Genomic DNA, 26,306 nt, shown 5'->3' with positions numbered 1-26,306 from the left:
TCCATGTAGATTTGAATATCATGCTTTTCCCACATTATTGTTAAATTACGCAAGCTACACCAGATTCTTTTGCCAAGAGATTTCTTTTTATTATTTTATACATTTCTCTATCCCCTCACCCCATCATGCCAGCTGTAAATGGTTTCTCTGTGTTTCTCCTCCCTCACCCCGTCATGCCTCTATGTTTCTCTGGGGTGGTACAGTAAGGATTGAGCTTATATACACCACTGAGCGACTTTTGACTTCCTTGTAAGGTAGAAAAACATGTTGCTTATGTTTAAAATGGAATGTATTCCTCATGCCTACACATGGTACAATCCACTATCCATCTGTGTATACATTTGTGGTACATTTGCATCAGTTGAAAAGAACATACCAACTCTACACATTTGATGTATCATCATCATTGGAGCATCTCTGCTCAGTGAACATGTTACATTGCACACATACTTATATACAAAATATAGCTCATCCCATATCTCTCATCAGCACACATGTACAAACAAACTCTGAGTCATAAAATACATTATGAAATTATTATGAAAATGAATAAAGAAAAATAACATTAAACAGTACATTTTTAGTCTTCAGTCCACTTGTGACCCGATCGACCAAAACACATCTTAATACCAAGTGTAAACAGGGCCTTACAAATGAGGAACATAAGCGATTTGTCACAGAGCCAACAATATTTATAGTATACACAACGTCAGGTTAATTATAAATATGGATTAGGAAGCAAGCTATGAGAAGAGGAGAAATGCAGATGCATTGGTTTAAAGTTGTGGAGTGGATTAATTCTTATGTTTCAGTGTTATTTTAGTATTATTTATGTACTTTTGTGGTATTTATGAATATTTTGAATGATCTTTTATTTATTTATTATTTTATTTTTAATTTGTTTTAATAATTTATGTGCTTTTGTCTTTTTTATTATTTTTTGTTTTTTAAATTTCTATTTAGCTTAATTTTTTTTATTTGATTTCATTTAGTTTCAACTTAGACTTATTTATTTCAGTAAGTTGAAGTTTTGCATCTACTACTTTTATATTCTATTTCAGCTCTATTCCAAACGACCAAAAACTATTTTTAATAGTTTTAGTTAAGAAAACAATGCTGATATGTTCATGCAAGTATTGAATGCTATTCAGAATTTAAAGAAAAAATGTCCTTTAAATTGCAGAGAAAAGATTCCAGTAGAATTAAAATGAATTCTTTCTTTCTTTCTTTCTTTCTTTCTTTCTTTCTTTCTTTCTTTCTTTCTTTCTTTCTTTCTTTCTTTCTTTCTTTCTTTTATGGACCAGGGTAGAAAAACACTTTATTACCTATAATGCATTATCTTTGTTAAATTTCTTTGAATAATTCCTCTTCCTGTCACTCCAATTCAAATTCCAATTTATGAACTGAAAGGGAGCCAATTCTTCAAGTTTGCACAACTCTGGTTCATGCACAGCTTCAGTGAGCTTCAGCTTGCCATTTTTATATTTTAACCATTCTACTACAACTTTTCACAGTCCAATCAATTTCTGATGGATAAAAAAACCAAACACCCTCTTATGTAGACTTCAGATATACAGTACAAGTAGCCTATGAAATGACTCCAATATCCATTGCATCTGAAACCTCGTTGTCCTCAGTCAATGAGTATTTGTGCTGAATCTAGGTGTCTGTTGTATTAGACTCATTAACACTCTTTGCATCTGTTTCAGTGGCCAGAATCTGGCGTCAGAGTGATTGATGTATCGCTAGCTCACATATATCACAAAGTCCATGCGTAAATGCATTGCAGTTGTCTCATCTAGCAGTCGTGCAATTTGCCGCTGCGGGCAGTTAAACACCAGCCGGTCAGCTTTCACTCCTCACGCTGGTGACACCAGGCGATTGCTGTCACAGATGCCATTGCTCCCTGCTCCTCAATAATACAGAAGCCACTTCGGCTACAGTCCCAGTAATTGAGGTTGCCTATTTCCCACGGCAGAGGCGAGTATTAGCAGCTTGTCGGATTCTTTTTTCCCCCCTGTCTCTCTTAACTACGTTACGTGCATGAGGTCCTTCTGCTTGTAAAACAGCCGATGAATATAGAAAGGGTCAACTACTGGTTTCCGGATGTGAGAATACAGCTCTTCCTTTACTGGTCCCCAGTCTACCATAACAGCGTTTAAAAACCATCCTCAGCATCAGCTGATTTCCTGTGGGAGAAACTAAAATGTTCTTCAGACTACTTAAACAAGACAACGGCGATCCGTAGTTCCTGCTTCATGCTGTGGCCCGACACGTACCTTCAGGGGGTCCGTCTTCCATCAGCAATGAGGTCTCTGAACACCTCTGCTGTAGTTGGGGCAGAAAATGATTTTGTGGTCCAGAATATTGAGCTGAAAAAGATTGCTGTTGCCGAAAAGGTTCATATGTGAAGTAAAGGGTATATTTGTACTCAGTAGACAAGCTGTTATGAAATATTGGATATTAAATATTAAATGGAACGGTATATAGTGTGGCGTTAGCAACACCAAAGTCATGGGTTCAATTCAGGGACTGCATGAACTGATTAAATGTACACCATGAATGCAAAGTCGCTTTGAATAAAAGCATCTGGTAAATGCACAAATTAATTTGATTCATATCGTGCCTATAGACGTTCTTGGTTGCCTTGGTTACCCCATATTAATATATAAAGTGCAAAGTACATCTCTTATGTCCTATGAATGGTCACTGTTAATCAGCGTTTTGCCCTCGCTATTGTAGTTCATGGTCTGGCAAATTCATTTTTGAAAAGAACAAATATTCCATGTAGTCTCTCATTTAATATGGTCATAAAAGCTGCAAATTTTCTATTTAAAAAGAGAATTACATCAATAAGGAGATTCTGATCACAGCGTCAGGACCTTAGTCAATTATATATACATGATGTTGTACATTCATCACGCATATATCTGGATTATTTTAGTGTTTAGGGTCACACAAAAGCAAAACACATGACTTTGTAATGCCCATATAGACTTAAAATACAGAGATTCTAATCCCATCTGTATCAGTGCATGACATGGCAGACGTCATGTGACCTAAACATCAACGAATGATGTCCAAATAGTGTTTTGTCGTCACTAAATTCTGCAGATTTGGCTGTGCTGGCTTTCCCAGCATGCACTGGGGCATGGATAATTATTGTGGATGCGTTTGGTTGTTTTGTTTTGATCACATTCAATAACTCCTCTGGAATTCATTCATCTGAGTTAATTTCATAATTATCCATTTTGATGATTGTTACCATTGTTGTCTTTCACATAAAAGTGTTGAAGTCTGTGTTTTTTGGGAAAACAAGAAACTTGGCATTGCAAGATGTTGTGCTATACTGACGTTTCTACGTGGTTGTGTTGCTTGAAGTACTTAGCGTGATCGTTTACATCAACATGTTTGTTATAAATGCTACATTATGTTTATTTTACTTTATTATAGGTTAATTTAAGCAGCATGCATCCTTTTTGGATCATCAAATGAGACATAGTCCTTCACCGTGTGACAACTAGCCCCGGTGTGCCTGCATATTGTAAAGTTATCGAGGACACAATGGTAGAGTGTGATTCTGCTTTTTTGCAGTGATGTGATGACATGCATGTGAATGTGACGCCGAAATGCTCCATGGCTGTCTGGGATTAATCCAACTCGGCTGTGCCGCTTGAAGATGTCGATGCGTTTACAATATTAAACCATATGGCAGCGTAAGTCTTTGGACAGAGTTTTGCGCCTGTGTGAGAGTCTGACAGTATGCCAAATGTTTACACGTCAACCGTTGCTACACTAGAGACTCTGTCCTCGCAGCTGCTCTCTGTTTTTCCCAGCGTCCTCTCTCAGCTCTTTCTTTGACAGAGCCTCTGTAACCTGCACACAATGAAAGGGCCTTTCACTCGTGTCTCTGCACTGCGCTACACTATTTGCAGCTCGTTCAGGTATTTGATAGTGTCTGTTTCTGACTCCTGCCTTGACTCTCATCGTCTGCACCTGTAGCCTAAAGGCATTCAGCAGATATAATTTGATTTGACAGGATGGGTTCTTGATGCACAACTCTGCGTCTTTGGTTTTTATGCTGCCATATTCCATCCGACAGGATCTCTATGGAGAAAAGACGCCTGTTTTTATCATGCAGCAGATGGGAACCTTATTCCCATAATCGAGTAGATTGCAGTAATTTGACGATAGTTGTTGATTAAGGCTGTAGATTAAAGCCATAAACCACAGAAGATGATACTTTAGTGCTTTAATTGCTTTAGAAGTCGTGTTGTATTGTGACACCACTTAACCGTGGTAAAACATATTGCTTCAAATAACTTATATAAGCTTATATAAAACATTGGCAACAGCAATATGATAAAAGATACCTATGGTTAATAAATATGTATTACTATTATTAATAACAACAACAACAATAAAAGGCTATAATAATAATAATATAAATGTGAATTTGATTATATAAATAAAATAATATGATCAAACATACCAATGTTTAATAATGTAACAATTTCAAATCAGCATATTAGAATGATTTCTGAAGGATCATGTGACACTGAAGACTGAAGTAATGATGCTTTGCATCACAGAAATAAATTATATTTGAAAGACTATGAAAATAGAAAACCATTATTTTAAATTGTAATAATATTTCACATTTTTGATCAATGCGCATAAGAAATTTCCGTCAAAAACATTATAAATAGTATTGTTTCCAGACTTTTGACCGGTACTGTAAGCTATATAGAGTTTAAATAGTATGATTTATGTGATTTCCGTAAATAGCATGATGTGTCACTTACATTTTTGACATTGCTTTCAAAAAGTAATAGGACATGATGAACTGTGATTCAGTCCGAGTGAGTCATCTGAACTGATTCAGTGAGGAAGTGAGTCATCTGAACTGATTCAGTGATTCAAAAAGCACCCATTCGGTTTGTTTGAATTGGACAGTATTGTTTTGTGACTTTGACCTCTTTTATAGTTATCAATGGTAATTCAATTATATTGTGCATGAGTTCATTTCATTTCATTAAATGAAGGTCAGATAGATATCCAGGTGTGAGTTCACTCATTGCCATGTGTATTATCCTCATAATACGTCTTGTTATTTATTCACAGAGCTGTTTAATAACCGTTCACTCGCTGCCTCTGTAATTGTTCATATTTTATGACAGTCTTGGCCTTTTGTTCTCGTTTTGATGTTTGCTGTATTTTGGCAGCCTCAGCAAAGTTCTATTTCACACAGAAATCGATTTCATATAGGCTATTTATCAACAGCCATTCAAATCCTTTTATGATTTATCTCAAGCAGTTCCAAATCCGATCTGCTAAACTTGTTTGTATCCAGCTTATTTGAAAGAGGCTTTATGCATCTTTTTGTTTATTTATATATTTATTTATAATCTTATCACCTCACCATGACTGAACAGGCCAAGTTTCTGAACACCAAGTAGGCGGCGTTGCCGTGTAAATCCAGGCGGTCGTGTTATTATAATATATTCATTTGTCTGATAGAACGAGTCGTTTTTGCATCTTAGTTTTAGTAAATAACTTGAGCTAAAGTTTTGAGTTCTGAAAGTTACAGTATATTTTCATAGTACAATGAACTCTTATCTCAAAAGATGAAAGAAACCTTTTATTCCTCATGATATGAGCCCTTTAAGTCCTGTGCTCTGTCAGATCGCATGAATATGCTGGTGTTCTTCTCTGTATTTCTGTCTCAAAGAAGTTCTGTTGCATTTTAAGTGAGCGCTGAGGGTTTGCGCACCTTGAAGAGGCAGAACTCTGTCCCAGAGGGCCTGATGGGAAACGAGAGAAAATTACGTCATATTTGAACAGGCTGAGTCAAAAGTAATCTGCTCTAATGATTCATCTTATGAAGATAAATTGGCAGAAGGCATCTGAACGTGTCTCGAACTGTCACCAGAGCAGAATAAGGATGAGGTCTTTATGGAGTCTGCAGGGAGTTATTTTAGTAATGATGTCCTCTAAAATTATTATTATGTACCCCATTTGTGTTCGTAATGCGTGTCTTCTTGTGCACATTCATTGATGCATGCTTTTCCAAATCCAAATTTTTCACAAATTAGTTGTCCAGCTCTATTGTCCTCGTTTCAAATTTTCAGAAAAACAATAAATTATGGAAGTAAAATGGGTTTCGAACAGCATTTCATATTGTTTTTATGCTTTGAACCACAAAAATAATGATGTAGTAATGCACTAAAATATGGGTTTGTTTTTTCAGCTAGGATGCATTAACTTAATCAAAAGTGACACTTACAGTGTTACAAAAGATTTCTATTTCAAATAAATGCTTTTCTATTAAGCATGGTTAAAAAAAATAAAATAATCGAGGCAGCACAACTGTTTTTAACATTGCTAATAATAATAAATGTTTCTTGAGCAGCAAATCAGCATTTCTGATTTCTGAAGGATCATGTGACACTGAAGACTGGAGTAATGATGATGAAAATTCAGCTTTGCATCACAGGAATAAAATACATTTGAGAATATATTCAAATAGAAAACAGTTTTTGAAATGGTAATTTACCGTTTTTACTGTATTTTTGATCAAATAAATGCAGCCTTGGTGAGCAGAAGTGATTTCTGAATGGTAGTGTACAGTAGGTCTTCTACATCTTTGCATTGATTGATTGAGTTGATAAAACTGTAAAACTAACATTAGGCAGTTACAGTGTCCCTGGTGCTGCTGTAAATCTTTGCTCATGTCCATGTTTGTGTTTTGGGGCTGAGTGTGCTTACTTTGAGAAACCTCAGAAGATTACATGCTGCTGCAACTCAATAAGTGTCTGGGTGTTCCTTCAGTTTAATTATATGCCGTGAAGGGCCCTTCAGCTCATTTCTTTCAAACACACAATGGTCTGCTGCTCTTGCATGTAGTAATTTTAATCAGAACCGCATTTGGAAGAACATACACATTAACGTGTTATTCTGTCAATGTCTAGAGCTATTAATTAAAATTGTGATTAATGTATAGCTGCGCTGGTTGGTTTGTCCTCATTGTGCATGGTCTGTAATGCTATAAAATGATGCACAACCAATGTCACAACCAATGTGTTCACTGGACCTGGGCAATATGGTAGCCAAAATTGTGCAATATTTTTCTGCCTTTTGAAGATGATTTTCAATTTGTAATTTGAGATATATATTTTGACATTCATGTACCATATATATTTTATGCATATATATATATATATATATATATATATATATATATATATATATATATATATTATGCATATATATATATATATATATATATATATATATAGTAAATTTAAACTTTACTAAAATTATGTTAGACTCGATTAAAAACCTGCATTTATGACCTGCATTGAGATATACATATATATATATATATATATATATATATATATATATATATATATATATATATATATACAGTATATATCAATGCAGGTCATAAATGCAGGTTTTTAATCGAGTCTAACATAATTTTAGTAAAGTTTAAATTGCCAAACTTAGCCAATTTAACCCTGCATTAAAATCTATAATAATATCATACTATACACAACGTTTTCTTAATATGAATATATGTTTGAATAATCAATATAAAATAAAACTACTTTAGGATTGCAGTGTGATGTGTATTTTAATCCTTCAGTAAACCCCTCACAATCTGTTAAAGTCAGACCGCAATCTATTTGCAGTCAGTTAGTGTGCCGAAGGAATAAGAAATAAAATCAAATTCATTTTTCTCTCGTGCTGCATCCTTTCCCAGCAATTCAATTTTAAACATCTGAGGAGTTCATTCGTCAAAGCCACCGATTCCCGACCTTCTGTAGGAGATTTTATGAACACTCTGACTTCACCACTTGAATATTCTGTTTGAAATTTTAGCGCGTGGAATTAGCATATGGTTGAGTGATAATGTCAGTGTTATGAATGGTTTTCAATAAAAACCGCTAAAGGAATGATACTGAACCTTTAACAGACAGCGTTGCTGGTGAACTCCCTATTTTTCATCTTTTTATGACAGCTCGTTCGTTTAAATTTATCAGTTCAGGCCTTCCCTGCTGAGGGAAATCATATTTACTCATATCCCATAGGCCTGTCTTTAAAGTGTGAGGAAAAACATATTTTCTTATTCTCCTCATTTATACTTAGGCTTTAAAGCCACAGTGAACAGCATCTAAAGACATCGCTTGAGTTCATTTCAAATGACCATATAAGCAGGTCTGCAGATATTATGAAGTTTCGAGCCAGTAGGAGCCATTGAGCATAAAGATCAACTCTTTATGACACATTGTAGAAATGATTGCAAATCCTGCTGTCTTCTCTCCTGTCCAATTACCCACTTTTCCAATAAAACGATTTCTCTCAGGTTTATCATAGACATATATGATATACTATACTAGTTTAGGGTCGGTAAGACTCTTTTGCTCAGCAAGGCTGAATTAATTTGATTTAAAAATACAGTAAAACAGTAATACTAAATATTATTACTATTTAAAAGAGCTGTTTTCTATGTGAATATGTTTTAAAATGTAATTTATTCCTGTGATCAAAGCTGAATTTTCAGCATCATTACTCCAGTCTTCAGTGTCACATGATCCTTCAGAAATCATTCTAATATGATGATTTGCTGCTCGAGAAACATTTATACGGAGCCCCTAAAGGGACATGGTGGTGGAAAAAATATGAAATATGAAAGAAAAAAATTGCTTTTGCACAAAAGTTTTGCGTTCCCCCAAGAAACTTTGTGTTTGCTCACAATACATTTGTGGTTCCTTGCTAAACTTTTGCGTTCGCTTGCAAAGAATAGCAAAGTTAATTTTTTTCTCCCATTTCATAGTTTTTTTCATCACCATGTCCCTTTAGGGGATCCGTACATTTATTATTATTATTATCATCTGTGCTGCTTAATATATTTGTGGAAACGGTGATACTTTTTTTCAGGATTCTTTGATGAACAAAGTTCAAAAGAATAGCATTTATTTGAAATAGAAATCCTTTGTAACATTATAAATGTCTTTTTGATCAATTGAATGCATCCTTGCTGAATAATTCGAATTTTTAATATTAGTGTGTACTTATGTCCATATAAATATAGGGTAACACTTTATTTTGATAGTCCGTTCGTTGAGACTATACTAGTTATTAGTAGCCATTCAGTAGCTTGTCAACAGTGCATCAGTTGACATTCAACAACACTGTTTCAACTGACAAGTAACATACGTTCAACTGACTGCCTATAGACTATAAGGTACAATTCAAGTGTTAATCTACAGATTTTACGAAAAAGTGCCTGTTGACTGTCAATGTTATTTTGCAACAGGTTATTAACCAATTGTCGACTAACTTTCAATTGTCAACTAACTTTCTGTAGATTGAGTACCAACAACTCAAGATCAATCTGTCAGTTAAATGTCAACAGTCATGTCAGCATATGAAGTATATGATACTGTATATCCTACTCAAGGGGTCTCATATGCATCAAATTAATGATTATTTTAGCTGATTTAAAACTGTTTTTAAAAAATTGTTAACCATTTGTAGATAATCTGTTGATAGTCAACTAAAGATTAGATCTGTTGCTTGTCAACAAATAATTTTTTTATGATCAGTAGACTATTAATAGACATTATCCACTAAGCGTTAGTAGATATATTTTAGGACTATCTAATTAAAGTGAAAAACAGTTTATATCAGTAGAAAGTCTATAACCTATCAACAGATTGAAAACATACTTTTTTTGTCGACAATTGGTTAATAACCTGTTGCAAAATAACATTGACAGTCAACAGGCACTTTTTTGTAAAATCTGTAGATTAACACTTGAATTGTACCTTATAGTCTATAGGCAGTCAGTTGAACGTATGTTACTTGTCAGTTGAAACAGTGTTGTTGAATGTCAACTGATGCACTGTTGACAAGCTACTGAATGGCTACTAATAACTAGTATAGTCTCAACGAACGGACTATCAAAATAAAGTGTTACCAAATAGATTTATATGCCAGTTAGAAATGAACTGTGAATGTTTTTTAAATTCAATAACATTTTCGAATTTGAATTGAGGAAGCAAACGAGATTCAGAATTGCAATTTGACTTTTTGAGAAGTAAATATAGAAGAATTTAAGGAAGAATTCAAATGAACAGAAGAAGTCATTTTTGACTAGAAAAGGAAGGTTCTTTAAGACAAACTTTGAATGATGGTTTGACAAAAACTTGTCTGAAAGTTTAAAGAAATTAAAAAAGTTTTGAAGTTTGAGGATTTATAAGAGACAATTGACACTCTTAATAAGACATTTGTGACACTTGTTGAATTTCTCTTAATTTAACTCAGTAAATTCTACTTCATTTCTTAGTTTGGCTTCCTGTTGTGTTTGGCAAACTCCAACTGATGAATTGAAAAAGAGACAATTCCTAAATTATACATTTTCCAACCCTGATTTAAATATGTAACGATAACATTTTATAGTAATTCACAAATATGAGTTTCTGATTTTTTTCATGTATTTAGTGGATAAAGTGGGCTAAATAAGTGGAAGAATTTGCTTTGCACTGTGACAAAAATAGGAATAAGATGTCCCTCAACTCAAGTGATGTAGTTTTGTACCAGATTTTTATTTTGAATGGTCCTAGATACTGCATTTAATGAACACATCATTCCTGAGCCTCTGATGTTACTAGTTCCTGGTTCAAGACCAGCATGCGCCTGGTAGTCAAGGTTTGGCTTGTTAGCAATTAATCGTAAGGTCATTTATGCCTTCAATAAATATATTTTTTTAATCATTATCAGTTATTGCACAGCTCTTGCGTGCTTTATACTGCACTAAAATAAATGCATTTTAATGTCAGTTGCTGATTGATTTCGTAATTAGAAAAAACATGTTCTCCATTGATGGCTATTCAAAAGTTGATAGTTGTCACATCCACCGTCTGTCTTCCTCATCTGTCTCGGCACTACACTCCCCACAATCCTCCTTGGCGCACACCTGCACTCACTCTCCTAAGTAGTAATCACCGTCACCTGGATCCCATCACCAGCTCACCTTTATATTCAGCACTCAGTCACTCACTCTTGGTCTGGTCTTGTCATACCATGACACACAGACTCTCTACATCACCTACCTGCATGCCTACCGTTCCCGATCCTCTTCAGCCCGTCTTCCGTCCATCTTCTGAGGATCGTCGTCATCATCTGCATCTGCAAGAGAGAGAGAGACTTGGTTATCATTCAGTTAAGCCTCATACAATTATCTACTTCCTGTTTACTCACCTTTCACGCTGTATCCGATCCATTCTGCTATTAAAATATCAAACTTACCATCTTGTCTGCTTCGTTTGTGCAAACCTGACAATAGTGAGTTTGGTCTCAATTTAGATTAGGGTCCAATTCTCACTATTAGCTACAACCTTTGCCTCAAACTCTTTATTACTGCTTAGTTAGTAAGGTAGTTGTTAAGTTTAGGTATTGGGTGGATTAAGGGATTTAGAATATGGTCATGCAGAATAATGCATTAATCTGCACTCAAAAAAATAACGAACGAACAATAATGAACGAACTTGATTAAGGAAAACTTTTCCACGAAAATGAATTACATTTTTCCAACAAAATCTAATTTGTTTGAAATGGTTTATTGTAATCTTGTTGTATGAACTTAAATTCATTTAGTCATTCCTGCTAGATAAAGTTTTGTCAGGTTGACTACATTTAATTTTTGCCCTGCCTAAAATCGCCAACATTATAATTTTAGCTAATTTGACTCTACAGTTATTTCCAATGATAGAAGCTACTAGTGTTCAATTAAATTAAAACCACTTTTTTCAGAGTAATATTGAATATTACTTATGCAGGTCTGCGAAAGAGGTTTAATGCATGTATAGTGTATACTGTGTAGCCTGGTAAAACCAGACTCTGCTACTTCGCTTTGCTTCGTAGAGAGAGTCTGGAGTTCCGTAATAGAAAAACGTTTTCTTTACCGCCTGGGGGCGCTAGTCTGAAGCTTAAAATCATTGGTTACCCGTAGCCAATCACAACGTTTGGCTATGGCGTGTGATGCGCATGCTCAGCCGCATCTAACTTCCACTGTAAACACATGTATGATGCGAAAAACAAAACCATCGAGCGAAATACCGGAGTGAACATGGCTGTGAACGACTTTTGCAGATTATGTGAAGTAAATCTACGCATCCACGGTACAATCAGCCTCTACGTCACAGCTCTCAGCCCGCCCTCTGTTCGTTGATTGGCCGGCTGTTTCCAGGCTGGAGGAAAACGGAAAACTATGACGCGGTCTCAGACTGAGTACAGAAGCGAAATGAAATTGAGCGGAAGTACGAAGTCTGACGTAGTCAGGCTATATGCTGAGTGCCCACAGCCCTAAACTAAACACAGTCGCCACTCTTCTGCATAATGGTAACCACAAAATTCAAAAACATTACAGAAAGTCCTCTAAGTTTCTAACATAACTGAATATTAAACACTAACATTGACTAACAACATCTTTCCATTTACAGAAAAACACATAAAATAACACTTTAATCCCTAAATGTACCCTCCTAATGCAGTCCCTTGTAAAGCATGCTGGGAACTACAGATCCACTGCCCAGTTAGTTGTCAACAAAAATGATTAGTTTTCACACAAATTAATTAAGTAAACTTCCAGTTTTAAATATATTAGATTGATTGAACACAATTAAATTAAGTTGTGACAAAATATTAAACAATCGTGTTACTTTAGCTTATTTTAATTCATTAAATTTAACAAGAGGCAAAAAATTATTTTTTGAGTGTGTGCTTTATAAGTACTAATAAACAGCCAATATCCTAGTAATATGCATGCTAATTAACAACTAATTAATAGTGAGAATTGGACCCTACATTAAAGTGTTACCGTGAGTCTAAAATGCAGGGGTCTTTACAGTTTGAAAAGCACTTATTATTCAATGGAGCGAATGCTCATCGGCATTCACAGCCCAGCATGTCCTCTGCTGCATCGTGCTGTACACGATGACGACATCACTTCCTGTCCCTGTCCTCTTTCGCAGAATGACAAGCCATGTCTCTATGTGTCTCAACAGCTTCTCTGATAATCCTCACAGCTTTAGCTGCCTCAGCCTGTCTCACAAAGCACTAACACTGACAATTCAACACCTCCAGGCTCCTGCAGAAGCTTCATTCGGGATTAGGAACGGACTCAAATAGGCAGCGCTCTGGACAAAGATTAAGCCTAGTGCTGGATTAGATTTCATTGTTAATGGAGAATGCTTTTTAGGTCAGGACAAAGTTTAATCTGAAAGAGAAACACATATCAGATGTCATCAAATAAACAGAGGACTTAATGGACATCCACTGGAAAAAACTTTAATCCAACAGGAGGTTCAAACAATCCACTGGATTGTTCAAACTATTCCATGACAGCTTTAGAGATTGGGATGCAATCAATAGTCATTACTGAGAAAGCAATCCACAACACAGCTGTCATTTATTTCATTACTTGTGTGTTTTTTAAAATAACCCAGTGTACAGTATATCTCTTGCCCATTATTATCAGTTATGAATGTGTTGCATCTGTTAGTTTTCTTGTTTTTCTGAATCATCTTCTGGATGAGAGTGTACAGGAGTTTCTAGAACTCCATAGTAAAACATATTTAACATCTAGTGCCAACAGCAGTCCACATTTTTAGTTTTGCTTATTAACTTTTGCACTCGATGATCTAGAAACAATTCTTTAAAAAAAATAGTGTGCCATTTTACATTTTTGGAATATTATTTGAACCATTTCAGATTTATTCCAGAGCTTCCATTGGATAAAGTTTTTTTTTTTTAAGTGTGTGTTAAATATTTACCAAAATAGACTCCAAACATAATCTATTAATAACTATAGATTTTTTGGCACAAATAGAGGCACAAAAAATGTTTAGATTTCATATATATATATATATATATATATATATATATATATATATGAACCTACTGTGTCCACTTGCACTGTTACTAGATCCCTATCCCCTGAATATTGAACTGCTGGGTTCTTGGACTTCATTTCCCAGAATCCTCCATATACAGGCTCATTATTTACATTTACATTTACATTTATTCATTTAGCAGACACTTTTATCCAAAGCGACTTACAAATGAGAACAATAGAAGCAGTTAAACTAACAGTAGGACAACAATATGCAAGTGCCATGACCCTTCTCAGTTTAATCTAACGCAGTACATGTAATTTTTTTTATTTATTTTATATCATTATATCATTTAATCATTTTATCATAATTTTTTTTTATCATTATGGGCTCTGTAATTGCCTTTGGACTATTTACACCCTCTGTTCTCTCGTTTGTTGCGAAGTATTGTTTTGCTGTTGCTACAATTCTGCGGCTGTTACTGTTTAGTTGGACTGCTTGCCTGGTTTCGACCTGTTTGTCTGCCTTGGACTATTGTTGTGCTTTCGATTACGTTTGCTGGTTATCCTGTCACCGACCGGTGTTTACTGTTTCTGCCCTTTCTGCCCGTCTTGAATTCCCAGCTGACAATCTCTGCCAGTGTGTCTATTGCATCGTCACAAAATATATATTCAGTATATATTATTTTTATTTAGTTATTTATTTTGAGGAACACCCTGAAGAAAAATATATATGAATGAATATATTTCTACCAGAAAGACTCGGGAGATAAAATGATATAACAAGAGTAAATGTATTAATAGCTCAGCAAAGCATAGTCTTTGGCGTAGGCCCCGTCCTTAGCAAGCAATGCGAGGGTAACGGAATCTGCAAATCCCGCCTGAAGATGAAGGCAGGGGCGCAGCCGACCCCCTGGAGGTAAAGGAAGGGACCATCCTGGTGGTGGTGGGGAGGATGGAGGGAAAGGACCATCTTGGAGGTGGTTGGGGAGGATGGAGGTAATTGGCGCCGTCAGTATCTGCGAACTCAGACGGATGTAAGTACCATTCTTTTATACTGAGGGCCCTATCTTGCACCCAGCGCAATTGACTTTGTACACTGACGCATGTATCATTCCTATTTTGCACCCGCGCAAAGCGCGCTTTTCCCTCCACAGAAGCACGTCGCTAAACTAGGGAATGAACTTGCGCTCCCTGGGCGGTTCAGCGCAAAAAAGGAGGCGTGTTCCGGCGCAAACGTTCCTTCATGCTATTTTGCAGGTTTAGAAAACAATTGCGCCACTAACCAGGAAAAAATAGTTTAAAGTCAGTGGCGCGTTGCGCATGTTATTCATATGCTATTTTAAGGGCGCATGCTTGGCCATAATCAATGTAGCGTGTGCACAACGCGCATACACTTTGATTCTCTCATCTACACAGAAGCAGCAGTTTTCATTTTTGCAAATCATACATTATTATGATAGATAGATAGATAGATAGATAGATAGATAGATAGATAGATAGATAGATAGATAGACAATTTATTATAAAAGCATACATCTAGCTTACACATTTACCCAAATTATCATACGCCTTTTTAACCGAAGTTAATTTGGGTGGGTTTCTCCATCCCCAACGTCCCTGACGAGAGCGTTGCTCTCCTTGGCTGTGAACCGCTCCTGGCGCGCGTCTGGCAAATCCGCCGTTATAATAGGAATCCGCTTTAGAACAAAGCGCGTCTGCTCTTAAAGGGAATGTGAGATGACGCTCTGATTGGTTTATTTCACGTTACGCCCAAACCACACCTATGAATAATGAAGCTACTTCAGACCAACCCATTTTAGATTTGCGCCTGGCGCAAGAGTCATTTATCCCGCTGGGAAAATAGCAACAGCGCCAAGACCCGCCCACAAAGTTACTTGCGCTTTGCGCTTTGACACTTGCGTTTCAGATCGTTAAAATAGGGCCCTGAGAGTGTTAACACATGATTGGTTAGAAGTGAGTTAATTCATGACGCGCTGATTGAGTCTTCCTGGCAGAACTTAACGCTAAGCTTACATATACATATTTAAACTAAAATCAAATGTAAAAGTTAATAAAAAATAAAAATAAAAAAGGAAATAATAAAAAAAGGAAAAAAATTAAGAATGTCAAAAACAATCAAATTACTAAAACTTTAACTAATAATAAAGCACATTTCTCTATATATTAACGCAAATTGCAAGTTAAGTGTTTTCTTTATAATGGTTTTCTATGGGAAAACGGTTAACATGACCTGCTTGCCTGTACACAGTTTGTTTTATTAATGAGATGTATACTGAATTTGGTCTTTTATGTTACTGTCTTAGTGCATTATAACTTAGTACAAACCTGGAAAAAAAATTATAATATTGACAGACAGCAGGACAACGCCTTATTTTGCCCTCCAGATAGGCATACCGTAAAGGTGGGAAGTCACATGAAAATCATGAATTGACTGCTATTCAGATAACCATGTATTCTGACTAAAACTATGTGTCCAGAAATGAGCAGCCATATGCCATAAATCAGTCAAACACTTATTTAAGCTGGACAATGACTTTCTTCTAGAGCTGCTGTACAGCCAAAACTATCTTTGTTGCACTATCTTCGTCCTATCACTGTAAAGCTGCTTTGAAACAATCTGTATTGTAAAAAGCTCTATATAAATGAACCTGACTTAAGCAAATATGTCATTCTGGGAGGTCCTGCGACACTTAGCTTACGGATAGCTTTCTCCTGGTATTATAGACCATCTTTCGACCTTACAATGTCATAGATGTGCTTGACTCCAGACAGTAGATGCTTGCAGCTGAATGTGTTTCTGTTCCTCTATTTGAGCAGCTGTAACTTTGTTCCCCTGTGGTGAAAACTCACCAAACTTTGCATGCATGAAGGCTCTGCGGCTAATTGCCTTTTGTGTAATTTTGGGATCGATGGGAGGTATAATTGCCTAGCAGCAGTTAAATTTGCAACTTTTAGAATGTCAGCCTCACCAACCAGTTTGAGCTGGAGATCTGAAATTTCCCAGGAGACTCCCACTCCTCAAGGGAAACAAAACTTGGCTCAAGCACCCTTAAAGACCCAGAGGCAAAGAAGAATAAGACCCCTTGCATGTGCTAACAGCATATATATTTAAAATTGTATATTTATTAACGTTTACATTTGATTTTAGTTTATATATATATGTATATATAACTATATCACAATTATTTCACTCTATATAGTAGATGTTTTACCTGTGCCTGATGTTTTTAGAGGGCTCTTGAAATTGACCCTGTCTTCTTACTTTTACATCACAACTCGGATTGTCATTAGTGAAAGGCTTGTTATTAAAATGAATTAAACTGTTTGTTTGTTTTTCTGATTTATCATGTTGATCAGAAGTTATGTTCCTGTTAAGTGAGGGATTTAGGCCAGAATATGATGCAACCTGGTCTTTATTAATTTATTATACCTGACACTAATGCATTAGAAACTGTGTTATTTGTGATGACTGCAGACGTGGTTTCCAGCAGTGTATTCATACTTTATTACTGCACTTAAAGTCTACAGGAAACGCCATTCGCAACCCATTTTACTTAAAGGGATACTTCACCTCTGGAAAGATGAATGTGTATTTAAAATGGGTCATTTATGAAGAAGAAATGTGAAATTATTTTTGAATTTGGCACCTTCTAGACTGAGAAAAGCCAGAAAATGTATTTTTGGCTCTTGTGGATGAAAGACAAAAACTCCCAGAATGCACTTGCTTCGCTGCTCTTTGAGGCCACTCCCAAGCCACGCCTACCGGTAAGAGCGCGCAGTTAAACAACTAGGCTAGGCTACTAGTTGACTCGAAACTTAAAAGACGGCGTTTTATCGTGAGTCTCTATGACGAGTCTGCCCGGGATTTCGAGATCGTCCAAAATGTCCGGGATTCGGCTTTCGTGTTCTACAGTCGCCATTCATTATGTTTACTGTAGCGAGCAGGACAAGGCTGAGGGGCGCAGGAGAACGGTGCGAGGCCGGTGGCGTAATTACTGATGAGCGACACCTGTGAGATGCACCGGTCTCGTGGGCTATCTCTCACGGAGGAGCGGGAATTTTCTTAGCAATGCTAAAACGCACATCAACCGATCACTTGTTTAGCGTTCATGTAAACACTACATTCAGATTCACCAATTGGAATGAATTCAGTTAGATTGAAACAAAAGGTGTGCATGTAAACAATGAATGGCGACCGCAGAAAGCAAAAGCCGAATCCCGGACATTTTGGACGATCTCGACGGCTGGACATGTCCGGGAAAAAGAGGATGGTAACCCCTACTACTCAGCTCTCCACAGAACAAGAGCCTGTTAGCTTAGCTTCCAAAAAAAGATGGCTGACACTATTGTTGAAAACATGCGGAATGAGCTCCTCCTACTGGCTGTAGTCTCTCGCCTCTGGCCGAAAAATCCTCTGATGACGCAAAATTACGATTTTTGCGTCATCGGAGGATTTTTTTCAGACAAAAAATACATAAATCTCTCGTCTCAGGGGGACATGAGGGAGGGAAGCACGGTAATTCGAAAATACTACAGGTTTTCTACTGATACAAAGCTTAATGCTAAATCCTGAAGTATCCCTTTAAGTCATCTGATTCTTTTTTTTTAAGTTTTGGATATTCAACAACTAAAGATGGCTGGACTTATAGATTGAGAAGTGATTTGATTGTGAAAAGTGGGCGTTGTTTACCAGAATGGAGTCCGGTGATTGGAAGGGAGGGAAAAGTGCGAGGGATTTGTGATGTCAGCTAAAAGTGTTTTCAGAGGCAGAATGATTTTGTGGAATAACGTGCACTTACTGTATGAATCGCTCACAATAAGAATGTGTATTAAGAAAGTAAATGGGGTCATTTTGATTTCAATATGATCTCTTTTGGGTCTTTGTACTTGATTATTGCTGAAACTGAATACTCTTAATTAAAATTTCAAGAGCAAAAATCATTCATTAAATTTTAGTTTAATCTTCAAAGTACATCTTACTTACATAATTTTTGTCTGTTTTAGTGAGCCAACAAGCCAATTAAATCTTCTGACTTGACTTTTATTTAAAACATTCAGTGATCATTTATCCTTGTGAAGAGGCGTCCCATCAGTCACAGCAACATGAGTTTTTTTTTACCTGAAGCAATTGCTTTAATTAATGAATTCATGCATTCTCATTATAAAAATTGATAGGTGAACTTGACTTTGAATTAATGATCACTCTTCTCTCACAACTGCTGCTGAATTTAAAGTTGAACATGTTCAGGTTACAGGTTTCAGGATGTAAGTTTAGGTTTAGTTCAACTCGTTCTTACAGTGTAAAAAAAAAAAAAAGAAGTTGCTGACTTAAATTTTTAAGTACAATCAGTTTGGATGTTTAAGTCTTTTCAACTTAAATTACAATAAACTGACTATAAATTATATAAATTATAAACTTATTGATCAAATAATTGTTTACAGTGTACAAAGTTCCTATTGTGATTGAACTGGTGATTGAATTTTCTTGAATGAGAAAATCTTCAATGCCTCTTCATTAGTCTGCTTTTGAAACTTGTGTGGAAACTTTTTATTTCCATATTTTTTTGGCAAGATGCTTTGACTTTTAATTGAGTGAAAATGTGAAACTTTACATTAACTTTAGTAGAATTCCTCAGTGCTTTTTACACCTCTGGTAGTTTCATAATGGGGAATGTGCCTAAATTGGACTGAAATACACAAATCGCTGCAGAGGCAGAAACCTTTTTTGCTTAAATTAAAAAGAAAGTTGGAGTGTAAAAACACACAGTGCTTGGATCTACAAGATTCATAAATTATTTCTTCAGTTCGTTCATTCATTGTAAAGCCACTGCGGAGATGTGCACTGTTTAATTTGAGCGCAGCACCCGTCCTACAAAAGACTGACCTTCATTTGCCCAAATTCAATTATCATACAACTCAAATCACATTATAGAGTAATTATCCTCCTGTAAGCCTCCTTGAGGTACATGCAAAGATTTGACTTGGCCGTGCTTGGGACCTACTATACTGGTGTAATGTGAAAAATGGTAATGAATCAATTTGATCTTCCCATGTCCTTGAATACTAAGAAATTATGATATCCTGATTGTCTTTGAAAAAAAAAGTGTAAAGGATTCTGGGTAATGCATGCAAATGAAGGGGCAAACATGCATAGCCGGTCCTCATGTCCCAACACAGTGTTCTAAAGCTCCTGTGCTGTCATTTAGATGAGATATAAACATTTCACGTCATTCAATTCATTAGTGTCATCGGAAAGACTTGGACCTTTCAAGGGACTCTCAGTCATCAGATTGAAAATTAAGAACTGGTTCTGAATAAGAATGCTTTTTTTTTTTTTAAATAGTGGAACTGAATGATTGAACCATCTATGAGTGTGCAGTCTGAATTAAATGTCGAACTGAACAACATATCTTTATTTTGCAGTGTCCGGTTGCAGGCAACAACAAACATAGTGTGGTCTGATTTGCAAACAAATGACTAATGATAAAAAGACTAATGAATCAGTCTGGTTCATTGGTTGTATTTTAGACTTAATGTGATGAATGTTTCTTCAAAAAACAAAAACATTAAAATAAATTTATATATAATATATATATAATTTGTGTATTTTTTTCTTTAGTTTTTAGTAAATTGTTAAAAGAAACCAAACCAAATTGTTAAAAGGAACCAGAATCATCACAAGGATTTGCAATCAGAACCAAAATTCTGTACAAATCCCATTCATATTCCCACTACTATATTTTTTTGTTAATATTTTTAATTAGTTTATATATATATATATATATATATATATATATATATATATATATATATATATATATATATATATATATATATATATATATATATATATAATTTATTTAAATTTTTTTCCCAGTTTTATCAGTTGATATTTTAGTCTCTTTTTTTTTCTTTCATTTTAATTAGTCATTTGATTTATTTCAATTGTCTATTTGGTTTTAAGTTATTTTTACTTATTAGTTTTAGTTATTTACTTTTAGTTATTTTAGTACTTCACGTTAAACTAAACAAAATTAAGAAATGTTAAACTACCTGAAATAAAATAATGTGTTTTATATATTTTATTTTATTTTGAATCAAGTAACTAAAATGCGATAATAACCCTGTTCTGGATATGAATCCTAGATTTGACTTTGGATTTGCATCTCATAATGTTTGGAAAACAGAATCTGCATTGCCGCCTCTTATCCTTGGTAAAGGTCAGGGTTTAACATGCAGACTTCCACTCTCCATAACTGTAAACATCTGAACTTCCAGATGAGCTCTCCAAACATGCAATACCAGCATACGACTTATCGGCCGCTGTAAATATTCATTGAAAACATGGAGAAATGCGATTATGCTGCAGGAAGGCTCTCAGCCTTTTGGTGGATTAACAGCTGCAGTGCTTTGTGTGTGTGTGTCTGTGTGTGTGTGTACGCGAGCTCAGAGATCATGCAGAAATGACAAGCTTCTACAGAGTCCAGATGCTCAATTATGAGACATGTCCATAATGCACTCTAACCCATTTCAGCAAATGGCCCATAGGGTCAGCAAGTGTGCTCAATATCCAGCTGTCATTTTAATGAGGCAGGCCACATCTGCTTGCCCGTCACACAGACACACACACACACACGCTCCCTCTTCCTGCAGACACACGTGTGTGTGCATGTATGCAATGGGCTATCATGTTAAATTAAAGACCTTTGCCCAGCCTGCTCTGTTTTAATATGATTTATAATATTTCTTTAACCTTGTGTTCAGTTCTCATCCCGCCCGCATCATTTCCTTCCTAATAGAACGTTTGCAGGATGATTGGAGTTAAAGTGTGACTTCGCCGATGTTCAACCCGCTGTGTATTATTACACTGTCAGTAGTATATGTAATTGAGCAATGTTTGGACTGGACTGAGAAACTCCCATTGATTTGACAGCTCTAGGGCTTTTGTGAAAACTACAGATTGTACTTCCGCATTTTTGTATCCCCGCCCACAGACAGTCGGATCGACAGAGGGTTATTAACAACAGTTATTGATAGAGTAGGTTTATTGCTGAAAATTGTATCGTACTTGTTCTACAGCATTATGGCAAAAGCTTTCTTACAACGTACTGTACATGTGACAACATGGGTGTTGGACGGGGTGACAGAACGGCAGATTCTTTCAGATTTTTTCCCCTTTCGTTGCCATCCGATTTAAAATGTTGACTATACAAACAGGATTCTTTGCCGCCTTTAGTCACTGCCTACAACACACTGGATCCTTCACTGGAAACTGAAAATAACTCGCTCCCGTTAAACGTTCTCTCTTTGATTTTTGCATTTGAGAACAATACAAGTTGACACCATTGTTACTAAAAGAAGTATTTCCTACTCAAGCAAGGCAGTATTTGACTCTGCTCAAGCCTATCCAATAGGACTGGGAGTGGCCTTGGACGGCAACATATGCTTAATGGGTGATACTTTCTTATATCTGGTATTTTTCCCATCAGCCCTGTTAGCAACCCATATATTATGAAAACATGCATTTTAAAAGCAGTAATTTAAAGCAGCAGTTTACTAATCCCTTCCAGATGATAGTATGTCTGCAGTGGATAAGATTACTTTAGTCAAACAATATCAAACATGTTACACTTTGAAAATTGTCAGTGTGGCCAGTGTTGGATTGAATTTGAGTCTCTAGACTTCTCCGGCTTTCTCCATCTTTCTCTTTCCTTCATGCCATACCATTTTCTTTTTGAACCCGGCAGAGATTCATAATTAAGCTGGCAGCGAGTCTCGTCAGATGTTTCGCAGTCATTTGTGAAGTCACAGAGCAAATGAGTGAAGCTTGTGAGAGCGGACGGCCCCCGAGGGACTAAGCGCTGGCCTGTCTTCTCCTGCCACGGCCCCGCTCCAGCGTAGGGTCCCTCGGCCCCTCAGAGCCCCGGCTGGATAAATATTTCAGCCGCGCTATCGCTTGGTTAGAGCCATTATCAGTTACGCGCCGCACTTCAAAGATTTGACTGCTCGTCGCCGGTCAATCTTTCATCTGCGTAAGGGGTGGATCACTCTCTCGCTCTGCTTCCGGATAGATCGTTCTACTCTTTTCCTTTCTCACTAGCTTTATACCAGCATATTTGGACTGACTCCCACATGACGGGCGAGTTTGAGCCCTGCTGTGTTTAATGACTCTCTCTCTCTTACAATATCTGTCTCTGTCTGTCAAATGAATCTGCCTGGTTGAGAACGGGCGGCTCTAATTGCAGTGTGTAACGGTTTTAGATATGATCAACTCTCTGACAGCTGGGATTTGAAAGGTCAGGCGCTCCAAATCTAATGACAGCGAAAGCAAGAGCGAGCTGTCGCCTGGAAACAATAGAACTCTGGCGATTGTGCCCAGGTTGCCGTGGCAAAGTCACGTGTTCCGTTTCAAACTGGATTCTGTTTGTTCTGAATGATTCTCAGCTGGTTGGGATGTTTTGTGGTGATGCTGTGGCACACAAGAGGCTCTTTATATCTGTTTATGCGTGACTGAAGCATTTTAATCAAGCAAATGATTCCCATTGGAGGATGTTTTAGTCAACAGCAGTTCCGCAGAAACTTCCCCAATACGTATATCGCTTTTCCCCCAAATTGTCCAGGAGTTGTTATTGTAGATAGTGTTTGGAAGCAAACTATAAAAAATTTTTTAAATGCATATAATTTATGAAAGCTTACTTGTACGTTAATGTAAACAGAGAAAAAATAGGTTGCTTGTTTAGTCCCGGGCGAGTGTCTAAGTTGAATGCTGATCCATATGCCTTTAAGCTGGAAACATCAAATAGAACTGGAAAATGAATTTACACTGGACCTAATTTACAAAAAAACAAACCCTGCCTCCTCATTTCAGACGTCCACCGCACGCCACACAAGTTCCACAGAAACTTTCCCACTACATCTCACAGTTTTTTTTCTAAATGTCTAGGAGTTATTACTGTAGTTATTGTTTGCAAGCAGTGTAAAGAATAGTTGAACATTTCATACAATTGATGAACATTTTATTGTACATTTAAATGGATAGTTCACCCAAAAATAAAAATGTCATTTCATTTACTCACCCTCAAGTTGTCCCAAACCTGTAAACCTGCTGAACACAAAAAAAGAAATTTTGAAGAATATGGGTAACCAAACAGTTGATGGACCCCATTGACTTCCATAGTATTTTTTATTTTCCTTCTATGGAAGTCAATGGCTAGATTACCAACTGTTAATTGTCTGGTTACCAACATTCTTCAAAATATTTTCTTTTGTGTTCAACAGAAGAAAGAAACTCATACAGCTTTGGGACAACTTGAGGGTGAGTAAATGAAATTTTCATTTTTGGGTGAACTATCCCTTTAATATAAACAGAGAAAAAATACTGTAGGTTGCCTTTTTAGTCTAGTGTATAAGTTAAATGCTGATCCATAAGCCTTTAGCCTAAACACCACGTAAACATCAAATAAAACAGGAAAATGAATTGACATTGAACTTGCCAAAACTGCCTCCTCAGTTCAGACGTCCACTGCATGACGGTCTAGAGAGAGTGTGTTTGCTCAAATGGCCCTTTATTTTTATTTTGGCTGTGACCATGTTTGAGGTCTGTCGGTCAGCGAGGAGACGGTGTGTGAGAGTGATGCAAGAGTCCAAACACAGCCTGTAATGACAGACACCAGAAAGAGAAGGAGGGAGAGAGGAGCTCTTTGAAAACCTGGAGAGCTGCCATTTCTGTCCACGGCATACTACTACTCTGCCTTTGTGTGCTATATTGGATTTAGTTTTCCCACTGAGCATGTCGCAAACTCACTGTGCATCATGCCTCACGGTTGATTTGTTTGGCTAAGCTAATAAGACAATACACTAATAAAGATAAATAGTATACAAGTATTTAGAAAAGTACATACACTACTGTGTGTGTGTGTGTGGGGGGGAATACTTTTTTTTTTCCTTTTTAGTAAGAATGCATTAAATTGACCGAAATTTATATTGTTACAAAATATTTCTATTTTAGAGATATTTTTTGTTATCTAATGAAATTATTAATGAATATTTCACATTATCTACCATCTGGATTATTTCAGTTAGAATGTTGCAATGCATTATGGGATTTCCTCACTGTTTGATGTTAGCATGTTGCAAACACTGTGATAGTCTATAAAGCATAAAAAAACATAGCACACAAATACTGGCCTTAAATAATTTATTTTTTCATTTAACTATATTTCATTGATGTTTTTAATGACCATGTGCTGTTTTCTTCATTTTGGGTATTTAATTAATCATAATCCACCAACAACACAATATGGTACTGTCCATATCTGCAAGCGATACATGCAATACCTGAATTGTGCAAAATGAAAGTGTCCTCATTTTTTCATAGAGGACCTATGATGTCTAGGCAGCTCACTATAGGTTTTGGAGCATTTTGAAAGGAGTGTGAGAATGAGAGAGAGAGAGAATAAAGGAGAGGCTCACTGAGTTAGTAAGAAAAGGTGAGCATATCGAGTTACGGTGGACTGATTGAAAAAAAAAAAAAAAGAATGGAAAAAGAGGTGAGAATGAGAATAAAAAGGAGGGAGAGAGAGTATTTGATGTGAGGCGGGCAGTCTCCCTGCAGTCTCATCTCATCAGTCCGGTGAAAGAGAAAGGGAGGATCAAAGCTCCGGTTCTTGCCTTGGAGACACCCGGAGAACTATCCCCAAACACATCCTACCTCACACACCTTCTCCCGCTTCACGCAACCACACACACATACAACACATCTGTCATCTGCTCCGGAACACACACAGGAAGGAAGAGTTCTCCCGAAAATAAAAATCTTCTCATCATTTACCCATCCTCAGTGTTGTTCCAGCCCTGTATTATGTTCTTTCTTCTATGGAACATAAAAGGCGACAGGAATATCTGAGCTGATCTTTTCCGTACAACAGAAGTGGATGGTAATTTATACCGCCGAACCGCAAAAAGGACCATAAAAATAGTCCATGCGACAATATATTCAAGTTTTGCACAACATTTCCTCATTCAAAGCTTCAGAATATGTTGAGCAGAATTCCTTTTGTCCATTTTAGTTGTATGGAAACAGGGAGTATGAACAACATGAGGGTGAGTAAATGACAATTTAATGGTGAACTGTTCCTTTAAGGAGATGAAAGATTAATCCGCATTATCTTTGAAATCCTCTTTCTCAAAACTCCCATTAGAAATCCTTGACTGACCCAGAGTCTGATTTGGCAGAAGGCAACATCAGGCCGTATGCTGACAGACGATCATCATTGATCATTTAATGTTGTCTATAGGAGGCGTTTGGTGTGAATATTACAGTCTGTTCGAGGTTATTCTGGCAGCAAGACTTACATTTCAACAAATCTGATGTGGCAGC

The 26,306-nt window shown here is 36.4% G+C and overlaps 2 long non-coding RNA genes across 3 annotated transcripts in view; one reads left to right on the top strand and one right to left on the bottom strand.

Annotated features, from left to right (window-relative positions):
- Positions 1-26,306, top strand: part of LOC311088727 — a 102,193-nt gene that overhangs the window by 15,968 nt on the left and 59,919 nt on the right. The gene's annotated exons all lie outside the window — the stretch shown is intronic.
- On the bottom strand, positions 5,688-24,539 carry LOC311088731. Its single transcript, XR_014607556.1, has 3 exons — positions 24,421-24,539; positions 11,124-11,199; positions 5,688-5,804 (listed from the first exon to the last, which is right to left on the bottom strand). It is a non-coding gene; the product is annotated as an uncharacterized lncRNA (long non-coding RNA).

Source organism: Abramis brama, assembly GCF_963993115.1.
Source record: "Abramis brama genome assembly, chromosome: 8".
Taxonomy (NCBI): Eukaryota; Metazoa; Chordata; class Actinopteri; order Cypriniformes; family Leuciscidae; genus Abramis; species Abramis brama.
This window is presented reverse-complemented; position numbering and strand designations above follow the sequence as displayed.